This window comes from Salmo trutta, chromosome 24, assembly GCF_901001165.1.
Source record: "Salmo trutta chromosome 24, fSalTru1.1, whole genome shotgun sequence".
Taxonomy (NCBI): Eukaryota; Metazoa; Chordata; class Actinopteri; order Salmoniformes; family Salmonidae; genus Salmo; species Salmo trutta.
In genome coordinates, this window is record NC_042980.1 from 43,297,136 (window position 1) to 43,309,361 (window position 12,226).

Here is a 12,226-nt window from a genome sequence, read left to right on the forward strand (position 1 = left end):
TAAACCACAAATGACCACTAAATCCCGCAGCATAATCCCAAACCACTGTAGATGTAGGTTCTCTGACACAGTCACATGTTGGTTATGTGACTGTCAGAGGCACAAAAAGTACCAACAGAACAAAGTAGCATGGACCTGTTTCCATTTGTAATGGAATAAAACGTCAGACATGAAATGTCAGCCTGATATCAAAATCCTGGTTCCCTGCCAACAGATAGTTTTCTCTTAAACAGTCAGAACTGGTGGCTCTGACTGAGAACATACAGCAGAAGCTTTCTTACTTCAACGAGTTGGAGAACATCAACACGGTCTTTTAAAAAATGTATTAAACCCTGTACCCATCCTCCTTGCTGTGGCATTTTAAATCCTTTAGCAAATGTCATTGGTTAATCTTTTTCCTGACTCGAGCATTGCAAGAGTTCATTCTCGCCCTGTCTCTGCAGAAATTAAACCCGCCCACACTGTCTGTAAACAGTGAAGGATCAATACCAAAGCTTTTGAAATTGGATGAATGTATAGAGTATGTTTCTTCCCATGTAAGTTTATTTTCACCCCACAATGGAAAGTATGTATTCTACTGTAGAGCTGTGTCTTCATATTGGCTGATTTACAAACTTTTTTTTTTTTCCCAAACTTTTATGATTACCCAGTGTATCTGGCTAAGTTCCAACAATGTCTGTCTAAAGCCATGCACTTCATGAAGACACTGTGAACGCTATGCAGAATCTCACCAGCCAGTTAACAAAAAGGGTAGGAAGAAGTCCTCGGACGCTTTTTTATTATCGATTTTGACTTGGTACTTGTACACAAGTCTTCTGTCTTGAGTTGTCTGTGTGATTTAAAATTTATTTTTCTTTCAGGATCCATTGGGTCTAACGAACGCAGACAATGTCTTCACACTGTGCTATGTCAAGTTCAGAGTGAGTATAATTATTTATTTATTCTGTTGGAATTACAAATTGCTAAGCCATCCGTTTGGTTGAAAAACTCTGTTGTGTTTGTAGAGATGAATAATAGTGATTGTTCTTTCAGATGCTGATTGAACAAATGGAGCAGAGGTCAGAGAGAATACTTGAGTGAGTATTGGGTTCATGTACTGTATGATCATGGCTTATCAGGATCGCCTCACCTACTGTGGTGTGTTCTGTTATCTTTGTGTAATTCCTACACATGTTCTGTCATCTTTGTGTAATTCCTACACATGTTCTGTCATCTTTGTGTAATTCCTACACATGTTCTGTCATCTTTGTGTAATTCAAATCAACTTTTATTTGTAACATGCGCCAAATACAACAGGTGTAGACATTCACAGTGAAATTCTTACTTACAAGCCCTTAACCAACAATGCAGTTTATAGAAAAATACCTTAAGAAATAAAGTAACAAATAATTAAAGTCCAGCAGTAAAATAACAATAGCTAGGCTATATACAGGGCTACTGGTACAGAGTCAATGTGCGGGGGCACCGGTTATTTGAGGTAATTGAGGTAATATGTACATGTAGGTAGAGTTATTAAAGTGACTATGCATAGATAATAAACAGAGTAGCAGCAGCGTAAGGGGGGGGGCAATGCAAATATTCTGGGTAGCCATTGCTTTGATGTTCAGGACTCTTATGGCTTGGGGTAGAAGCTGTTTAGAAGCCTTTTGGACTTAGACTTGGCGCTCTGGTACCGCTCTGCGGTAGCAGAGAGAACAGTCTATGACTAGGGTGGCTGGAGTCTTTGACAATTTTTAGGGCCTTCCTCTGACACCGCCTGGTATAGAGGTCCTAGATGGCAGGAAGCTTGGCCCCGGTGATTTACTGGGCCGTACGCACTACCCTCTGTAGTGCCTTGCGGTCGGAGGCCGAGCAGTTGCCATACCTAGCAGTGATGCAACCAGTCAGGATGCTCTCGATGGTGCAGCTGTAGAACCATTTGAGGATTTGAGGACACATGCCAAATATTTTCAGTCTCCTGAGGGGGAATAGGCGTTGTCGTGACCTCTTCACGACTGTCTTGGTGTATTTGGACCATGATAGTTTGCTGGGGATGTGGACACCAAGGAACTTGAAGCTCTCAACCTGCTCCACTACAGCCCTGTCGATGAGAATGGGGGTGCGCTCTGCCCACCTTTTCCTGTAGTCCACAATCATTTCCTTTGTCTTGATCACATTGAGGGAGAAGTTGTTGTCTTGGCACCACACTTCCAGGTTCCTGACCTCCTCCCTATAGACTGTCTCATCGTTGTCTGTGACCAGGCCTACCACAACGTCATCAATGCACTTATTGATGAAGCCGGTGACTGATGTGGTATACTCCTCAATGACATTGGATGAGTCCCAGAACATATTCCAGTCTGTGCTAGCGGAAAAGAACTGTAGCTTAGCAGCTGCGTAATCTGACCACTTCCATATTGAGCGAGTCACTGGTACTTCCTGCTTTAGTTTTTGCTTGTAAGCAGGAGGAGAGCATTATGGTCAGATTTGCCAAATAGAGGGCGAGGGAGAGCTTTGTAAGCATCTCTTTTTTTCTCCTCTTGTTGCACATGTAACATGCTGGTAGAAATGAGGTAAAACAGATTTAAATTTCCCTGCATTAAATTTCCCTGCGTCGCCTCTGGATGAGTATTTTCTTGTTTGCTTATGGCCTTATACAGCTTGTTGAGTACGGTCTTAGTGCCAGCATCGGTTTGTGGTGGTAAATAGACAGCTACGAAAAATATAGATAAACTCTTTTGGTAAATAGTGTGGTCTACAGCTTATCATGAGATACTCTACCTCAGGCGAACAAAACCTCGAGACTTGCTTAATATTTGATTTCAAGCACCAGCTGTTATTAACAAATAGACACAGACCGCCACCCCTTGTTATCCATGTCGTCGTTCAGTCAGGACACGGAGAAACATAAGATATCACAGTTTAATGTCCCGTTGGTAGGATAGTCTTGACAGGAGTTCATCCAGTTTATTCTCCAATGATTGCACATTGGCCAATAGGACGGATGGTAGAGGCGGGTTACCCACTCGCCGACAAATTCTCACAAGACACCCGCACCTGCGTCCCTGTATCTGTGTCTTCTCTTCACACGAATATCTGAGATTTGGGCCTGGTCGGGTATCTGGAGTAAATCCTTTGCGTCCGACTCGTTAAAGAAAAAAAATCTTTGTCCAGTTCAAAGTGAGTAACCGCTGTTCACATAGATGACAGAACATGTGTAGGATCTACACATAGATACTGTAACAGAACATGTGTAGGTGTCACGGTTGTCGTTGGTGAAAGAGGACCAAAACGCAGCAGGTACGTGCATGCTCATTTTGATGATTTATTAACTTCAAACAATGACCGTACAAAAAATAACAAACACGAGAAACGAACGAACGAACGACAACAAACAGTCTGGCAAAGCCTAAGCTCAACACAGAACAATCACCCACAAAATAACAACCACAAACACACCCTAATATATGGGACTCTCAATCAAAGGCAGAAAGACAACACCTGCCTTCAACTGAGAGTCCCAACCCCAATCAACACAACATAGAAACACACTCACCAGACTAGACATAGAAATACATAAACATAGACTATAAACCAAAACCCCGGAAATACTAAATCAAACACCCTTTAACCAAACACACCACCCTGAACCACATAAAACAAATACCCTCTGTCACGTCCTGACCAAACTACAATACTAATTAACCCTTATACTGGCCAGGACGTGACAGTAGGAATGAGGAAATAATAGTAAATAATAATGGAGCCGGAGGGGATGGCTGCCTTTTTATGGGCTCTTAACCAACCGTGCAGAAGGAGATTGGGGTGCCTTGTAAGGATCCGGCGATGAGTGGCTAATCTGGATGTGGCAGGGCTTGCAAACTATTACAGACTACAAAGGGAAGCACAGCTGCGAGCTGCCCAGTGACACAAGCCTACCAGATGAGCTAAATTACTTCTATGCTTGCTTCGAGGCAAGTAACACTGAAACATGCATGAGAGCACCAGCTGTTCCGGACGATTGTGCGATCACACTCTCTGTAGCTGATGTAAGTAAGACCTTTAAACAGGTCAACATTCACAAGGCCGCTGGGCAAGATGGATTACCAGGACATGTACTCCAAGATTGCATTGACCAACTGGCAAGTGTCTTCACTGGCATTTTCAACCTCCCCCTGTCTGAGTTTGTATTACCAACATCGTTCAAGCAGACCACCATAGGCCCTGTGCCCAAGAACACTAAGGTAACCTGCCTAAATGACTACCGACCGACCCGTAGCACTCACGTCTGTAGCCATGAAGTGCTTTGAAAGGCTGGTCATGGCTCACAACACCATTATCCCAGAAACCCTAGACCCACTCCAATTCGCATAGCGCCCCAACAGATCCACAGATGATACAATCTCTATTGCACTCCACACTGCCCTTTCACGCCTGGACAAAAGGAACCCCTATTTGAGAATGCTACTCATTGACTACAGCTCAGTGTTCCAACACCATAGTGTCCTCAAAGCTCATCACTAAGCTGAGGACCCTGGGACTAAACACTTCCCTCTGCAACTGGATCCTGGACTTCCTGATGGGCCACCCCCAGGTGGTAAGGGTAGGTAACAGCACATCCGCCACACTGACCCACAAGACAGGGGGCCCTCAGGGATGCGTGCTCAGTCCCCTCCTGTACTCCCTGTTCACTCATGACTGCATGGCCAGGCACGACTCCAACACCATCATTAAGTTTGCCGACAACACAACAGTGGTAGGCCTGATCACCAACAACAACGAGACAGCCTACAGGGAGGAGGTCAGAGACCTGGCCGTGTGGTGCCTGGACAGCAACCTCTCCCTCAACATGACCAAGGAGATGATTGTGGACTACAGGAAAAGGAGGACCAAGCACCCCCCCATTCTTAACGACGGGGCTGCAGTGGAGCTGGTTGAGAGTTTCAAGTTCCTTGGTGTCCACATCACCAACAAACTAACATGGTCCAAGCACACCAAGACAGTCGTGAAGAGGGCATGACAAAACCTATTCCCCCTCAGGAGACTGAAAAGATGTGTCACGGGTCTTCAGGTCCTCAAAAAGTTATACAGCTACACCATCGAGAGCATCCTGACTGGTTGCATCACCGCCTGGTATGGCAACTGCTCAGCCTCCAACCGCAAGGCGCTACAAGCTTCCAGCCATCTAGGACCTCAACCAGGCGGTGTCAGAGGAAGGCCCTAAAAATTGTCAAAGACTCCAGCCACCCTAGTCATAGACTGTTCTCTCTGCTACAGCACGGCAAGCGGTACCAGAGTGTCAAGTCTAGGTCCAAAAGGCTTCTGAACAGCTTTTTCCCCCAAGCCATAAGACTGCTGAACAGCTAATTAAATGGCTATTTGCATTTATGCTGCTGCTACTCAATGTCTGTCATCTATGCATAGTCACTTAACCCCTACCTACATGTACATATTACCTCAACTAACCTGTACCCCCGCACATTGACTCGGTACCGGTACCCCCTGTATATAGTCTCGTTGTTATTTTATTGTTGCTCTTATTTTTTTATTGTAGTCTTATTTATTTTTATTTATTTTATTTTTTCTTAACTGCATTGTTGGTTAAGGGCTCATAAGTAATCATTTCACTGTAAGGTCTACACCGTTTTAAACAACAAGGACCGCTGTGATCCTGCTAAGATCACAGTATTTTACTAAGATCCATTCACTTGTGATTGGTTTTATTTTATTTGTCAGATACAATTGCATAGATACTGTACAAAACACATTACTGAAATGATATTATCTGAGAAGCCTTCAACATGTTTTGCCAGCGCTGATGTTGTCTGTCTGTTTGTCCTGTGTTCTCTTCCCAGGTGCGTAGTGGCTGTGCCTTCATGTTTCACGTCTGTCAGGATGAGCACCAGCTCTACAACTGACTTCTTCTCCGAACCCACACCTAGACTAGAGGAAGTACTGTCTCCATACCCACACCTATACTAGAGGAAGTACTGTCTCCAAACCCACACCTAGACTAGAGGATGTACTGTCTCCAAACCCACACCTAGACTAGAGGAAGTACTGTCTCCATACCCACACCTATACTAGAGGAAGTACTGTCTCCAAACCCACACCTATACTAGAGGAAGTACTGTCTCCAAACCCACACCTATACTAGAGGATGTACTGTCTCCAAACCCACACCTAGACTAGAAGAAGTACTGTCTCCAAACCCACACCTAGACTAGAGGAAGTACTGTCTCCAAACCCACACCTAGACTAGAGGATGTACTGTCTCCAAACCCACACCTAGACTAGAGGATGTACTGTCTCCAAACCCACACCTAGACTAGAGGATGTACTGTCTCCAAACCCACACCTAGACTAGAGGAAGTACTGTCTCCAAACCCACACCTAGACAAGAGGAAGTACTGTCTCCAAACCCACACCTATACTAGAGGAAGTACTGTCTCCAAAACCCACACCTAGACTTGAGGATGTACTGTCTCCAAACCCACACCTATACTAGAGGATGTACTGTCTCCAAACCCACACCTAGACTAGAGGAAGTACTGTCTCCAAACCCACACCTAGACTAGAGGAAGTACTGTCTCCAAACCCACACCTAGACAAGAGGAAGTACTGTCTCCAAACCCACACCTATACTAGAGGAAGTACTGTCTCCAAAACCCACACCTAGACTTGAGGATGTACTGTCTCCAAACCCACACCTAGACTAGAAGAAGTACTGTCTCCAAACCCACACCTAGACTAGAGGAAGTACTGTCTCCAAACCCACACCTAGACTAGAGGAAGTACTGTCTCCAAACCCACACCTAGACAAGAGGAAGTACTGTCTCCAAACCCACACCTAGACTAGAGGAAGTACTGTCTCCAAACCCACACCTAGACTAGAGGAAGTACTGTCTCCAAACCCACACCTAGACAAGAGGAAGTACTGTCTCCAAACCCACACCTAGACTAGAGGAAGTACTGTCTCCAAACCCACACCTAGACAAGAGGAAGTACTGTCTCCAAACCCACACCTAGACTAGAGGAAGTACTGTCTCCAAACCCACACCTAGACTAGAGGAAGTACTGTCTCCAAACCCACACCTATACTAGAGGAAGTACTGTCTCCAAACCCACACCTAGACTAGAGGAAGTACTGTCTCCAAAACCACACCTTGACCTTTTTTTTTGTAGCACCATCCCTTAATGCTAATGCTCACTGAAGCTCAGAGCTCTGTACAGTTTATGTTTGTCTTGACGTAAAGGCTCATGTGAATGGATATTTCCTTGTTAGTATTCTCCTTTCTTTCTCTTTAATTTATTTTCTTTATTTTCTGTCTGTCTCTTGTCTTTTTACACCTGATGGCTTTACTGTTGAATTAACTGGCAGCTGTAACATTCTACACAGTGAGATAAAACATGTATCTAAACTGATCAGATTCCTGCTAATGTTTCTCTCTTGTAGAAGAAATGTATTTTCAACATACTGTCATTTCCCAGAGGACAACTCAAATGTGACCTTTTAAATTGCAGTGAGTGAACTCACTACGGAGCCTTTTGCTCACTGGTGGGAAAGTGAAGGAGTTTACCCCTCCCCCTTCCCTCCAGTGAACTGCTGTGTCTGTCGCTGTATGACGTCCTGCGACCGCTCATCATCCGCGGTATCCACCTGGAGACCCTGTCAGAACTCTGTGGCATCCTAAATAATGAGATGCTAGAAGACCACGTCCACAAAAACGGTACTGTCACTCGCAATACAAAGGACCTCCGGTTACTCTTACCATCAAGCTATAGTATGTTACATATTTACCATAAGGTATTTTCAGAGAGCAGTGTAATTAGGTCTACACGTCAACAAATAAAACATTCCTAGGACATGATGTTTATTTCTAAAAGCGAGGGTGTGTAACCAGGCTGAGTAGAAGTGTATAACATCATGGTGTGTGTGTAGCTGGTCAGCTAGGGGTGTTTGAGGCTGTGGTGAAACATGCTGGAGGATGTCCAGGAGAGGCTGATCTACAGGACGCACATCTACATCCAGACTGACGCCCCCGGGGACCTGGCCTATCCTGAGATGATGGAGGTGGGTTTGACTGACTGCTGTCTTCAGTCAGTAGGAGTGTAGTTGCCCCTATATACTAATCTAAGGTCTGTTTCCCCTTGTAATGGGAATATTTAACATTTAATTCATTATATATATTTTTTACCTTAACTTAACTAGGCAAGTCAGTTAAGAACCAATTCTTATTTACAATGACGGCCTACACCGGCCAAACCCGGACGACACTGGGCCAATTGTGCGCCGCCCTATGGGACTCCCAATCATGGCCTTTTGTGATACAGCCTGGAATCGAACCACGGTGTCTCTAGTGACGCCTCAAGCCCTGAGATGCAGTTCCTTAGACCGCTGTGCCACTCGGGAGTCCAGTTAAGAGTGATTAACACAGTGTTCCCTTTCTGTAATATTTCCAGTGTTCTGGTGATAGTGATTGACATTGATTTATTATTGATTCTGTGAAACACTGATTTTGTAGCAGCTGACAGTCACTGCCCTTTGTTTTGACTTCTACAAGGTCTTGGCCTGGAGTTTTACAGTACAGATGTTTACAGTACACTTGGTGCTGTCTGAGTAGAATAGAAAGAACCTTTCTTCAAGAGGCCTGTTAGATATTGTCCGGACCTCTGGCAGTCTCTATGGGGGTGCCACAGGTTCAATTATTGGGCCAACTCTTTTCTCTGTATACATCAATGATGTTGCTCTTGCTGCTGGTGATTCTCTGATCCACCTCTACGCAGACGACACCGTTCTGTATACTTCTGGCCCTTCTTTAGATACTGTGTTAACAACCCTCCAGACGAGCTTCAATACCGTACAACTCTCCTTCTGTGGCCTCCAACTGCTCCTAAATACAAGTAAAACTAAATGCATGCTCTTCAACCAATCGCTGCCTGCACCTGCCCACCTGTCCAGCATCACTACTCTGGACGGTTCTGACTTAGAATATGTGGACAACTACAAATACCTAGGTGTCTGGTTAGACTGTAAACTCTCCTTCCAGACTCACATCAAACATCTCCAATCCAAAGTTAAATATAGAATTGGCTTCCTATTTCGCAAAACAAAGCATCCTTCACTCATGCTGCCAAACATACCCTCGTAAAACTGACCATCCTACCGATCCTCGACTTCGGGCGATGTCATTTACAAAATAGCCTCCAATACCCTACTCAACAAACTGGATGCAGTCTATCACAGTGCCATCCGTTTTGTCACCAAAGCCCCATATACTACCCACCACTGCAACCTGTATGCTCTTGTTGGCTGGCCTTCGCTTCATAATCGTTGCCAAACCCACTGGCTCCAGGTCATCTACAAGACCCTGCTAGGTAAAGTCCCCCCTTATCTCCGCTCACTGGTCACCATAGCAGCACCCACCTGTAGCACGCGCTCCAGCAGGTATATCTCTCTGGTCAACCCCAAAGCCAATTCCTCCTTTGGCCGTCTCTCCTTCCAGTTCTCTGCTGCCAATGACTGGAACGAACTCCAAAAATCTCTGAAACTGGAAACACTTATCTCCCTCACTAGCTTTAAGCACCAGCTGTCAGAGCAGCTCTCAGATCACTGCACCTGTACATAGCCCATCTATAATTTAGTCCAAACAACTACCTCTTCCCCTGCTGTATTTATTTATTTATTTTGCTCCTTTGCACCCCATTATTTATTTCTACTTTGCACTTTCTTCTACTACAAATCTACCATTCCAGTGTTTTACTTGCTATACTTTATTTACTTTGCCACCATGGCCTTTTTTGCCTTTACCTCCCTTATCTCACCTCATTTGCTCACATTGCATATAGACTTATTTTTCTACTGTATTATTGACTGTATGTTTGTTTTACTCCATGTGTAACTCTGTGTTGTTGTATGTGTCAAACTGCTTTGCTTTATCTTGGCCAGGTCGCAATTGTAAATGAGAACTTGTTCTCAACTAGCTTACCTGCTTAAATGAAGGTGAAATAAAAATAAAAATAAAAAATGTTTTCTGTGCTGGAGGCGTCTCCCTGTTCAACTTGTAATAAACTACGGCCGGGCATGAGTAATCGAACAGACATCAAAGCTCGATCTTTAACCAGAGATTAAAAAAATAAATTGAATACTGTAAAACTATTTGGTGTCTGCCCGAACGGGCAAGTGACATTTTGTCTTAAAGACAATGTTAATTTGCTTTGACTCTAGTGTTCCATGTGCACATGTGCATTTGCAGGGCACAACAAAAAAGAAGCCAAGACAAGCATCACGCCCTTCTCCCTAAATTCTCTTTCCCCTCCGTGTCTCATTCATTCAATTGCGTTTCGACCTCTCCATATACACACACAGACACATGTCCTGAGTGTGCACACTAACTCCTGTTAGACCTACAGAAATAAATGCCTATAGAAACGTATCTAACCGATGGGATAGACAAGCTACAGTCCTTGCCAAGTGATCATAGTTTTTATCACAAATGTAAAAATCTGAAAATATGCACACAAAAAAATGGATAAAGACAGCGTATTTCCATCAGAATCATTAAGCATATGCCTACTCAGGAAACAGCTGTCTGGAATTCATCACCATGCAGTGTTCAATGTGGAATTGTTCATCCATTTAAGAAAATTCTAAATAACAGGCAGAATAAACTATATTGAACATCTGTATATTGAAAAAGAAGACCGATTTTTGCTTTGTAACCCTGAATAAAATGATTTCAACTGGTCAAACTGAGCCCCGTTTCAAATGATTTCCCTTTGAGTTCGAGATACGCATAACTTGATAATAATTAATTAAATATTTAATAATTTTGCACTGGCAACTGTTTTCATTTGGAAAAATATTCTGTTCTATTGTTATTCTGTTTTTATAATACATGTTTTGTTTACTTAAAAAAAAAAGTGTACCTTGACTGCTTTAAGGGCTTGGGAAATAAGAGCGTCTTGTCTGTTAAATTACCAAAAACGAGGCTATTTCATTGCACAGCCATAGGCTTCCACAAGCAATCACCACTGCTGAGGTTACTGCCTTTTTCAAGGTTGTGTTCCACCATATAATATAACTAGTTGATATTACTGTTTCAATAAATAAATCATAAATTGCACTTGCTATTTTATTGACAAATTATTTATATACTGTGTATACATGCATACATATAGTACCAGTTAAAAGTTTGGACACAGCTACTCATTCCAGGGTTTTTCTTTATTTTTACTATTTTCTACATTGTAGAATAATCGTGAAGACATCAAAACTATGAAATAACACACATGGAATCATGTAGTAACCAAAAAAGTGTTAAACAAATTTGCCTTGATGACAGCTAAAGAAAAACCCTAGAGTAGGTGGGTGTACAAACTTTTGACTGGTACTGTGTGTGTGTACGTACATACATATATACATTACATATATACATACACACATACATCCCGGAGTCGCCTCTTCACTGTTGACGTTGAGACTGGTGTTTTGCGGGTAATATTTAATGAAGCTGCCAGGACTTGTGAGGAGTCTGTTTCTTAAACTAGACACTAATGTACTTGTCCTCTTGCTCAGTTGTGCACCGGGGCCTCCCACACCTCTTTCTGTTCTGGTCAGAGTCAGTTTGCACTGTTCTGTGAAGGGAGTAGTACACAGCGTTGTATGAGATCTTCAGTTTCTTGGCAATTTCTTGCATAGAATAGCCTTCATTTCTCAGAACAAGAATAGACTGACGAGTTTCAGAAGAAAGTTATTTGTTTCTGGACATTTTGAACCTGTAATCGAACCCACAAATTCTGATGCTCCAGATACTCAACTAGTCTAAAGAAGGACTTTTTTATTGATTCTTTATTCTGCACTAGTTTTCAGCTGTGCTAACATAATTGCAAAAGGGTTTTCTGATGATCAATTAGCCTTTTAAAATGATCAACTTGGATTAGCTAACACAAAATGCCACTGGAACACAGGAGTGATGGTTGCTGATAATGGGCCTCTGTACGCCTATGTAGATATTACATTAAAAAATCAGCTGTTTCCAGCTACAATAGGCATTTACAACATTTAACAATGTCCACACTGTATTTCTGATTAATCAGTTATTTTAATGGACAAAAATTAGATTTTCTTTCAAAAACAAGGACATTTCTAAGTAACCCCAAACTTTTGAACGGTAGTGTATATGGCAATTAGGATTTGTTATCTGTAATGGTTATGATAAATTAAGCATCTTTTGCAATCTTTTGG

At 42.9% G+C, this 12,226-nt stretch overlaps 1 long non-coding RNA gene and 1 pseudogene across 1 annotated transcript; both read left to right on the forward strand.

Moving 5' to 3' along the window:
- The first annotated feature begins 659 nt into the window (after nucleotides 1–659).
- Nucleotides 660–1,104, forward strand: LOC115161353 (uncharacterized). The gene is made up of 3 exons (XR_003869249.1): nucleotides 660–750; nucleotides 861–920; nucleotides 1,033–1,104. It is a non-coding gene; the product is annotated as an uncharacterized LOC115161353 (long non-coding RNA).
- A 1,751-nt stretch (nucleotides 1,105–2,855) lies between these two features.
- Nucleotides 2,856–12,226, forward strand: part of LOC115160562 (conserved oligomeric Golgi complex subunit 3-like) — a 28,518-nt pseudogene continuing 19,147 nt past the window's right edge.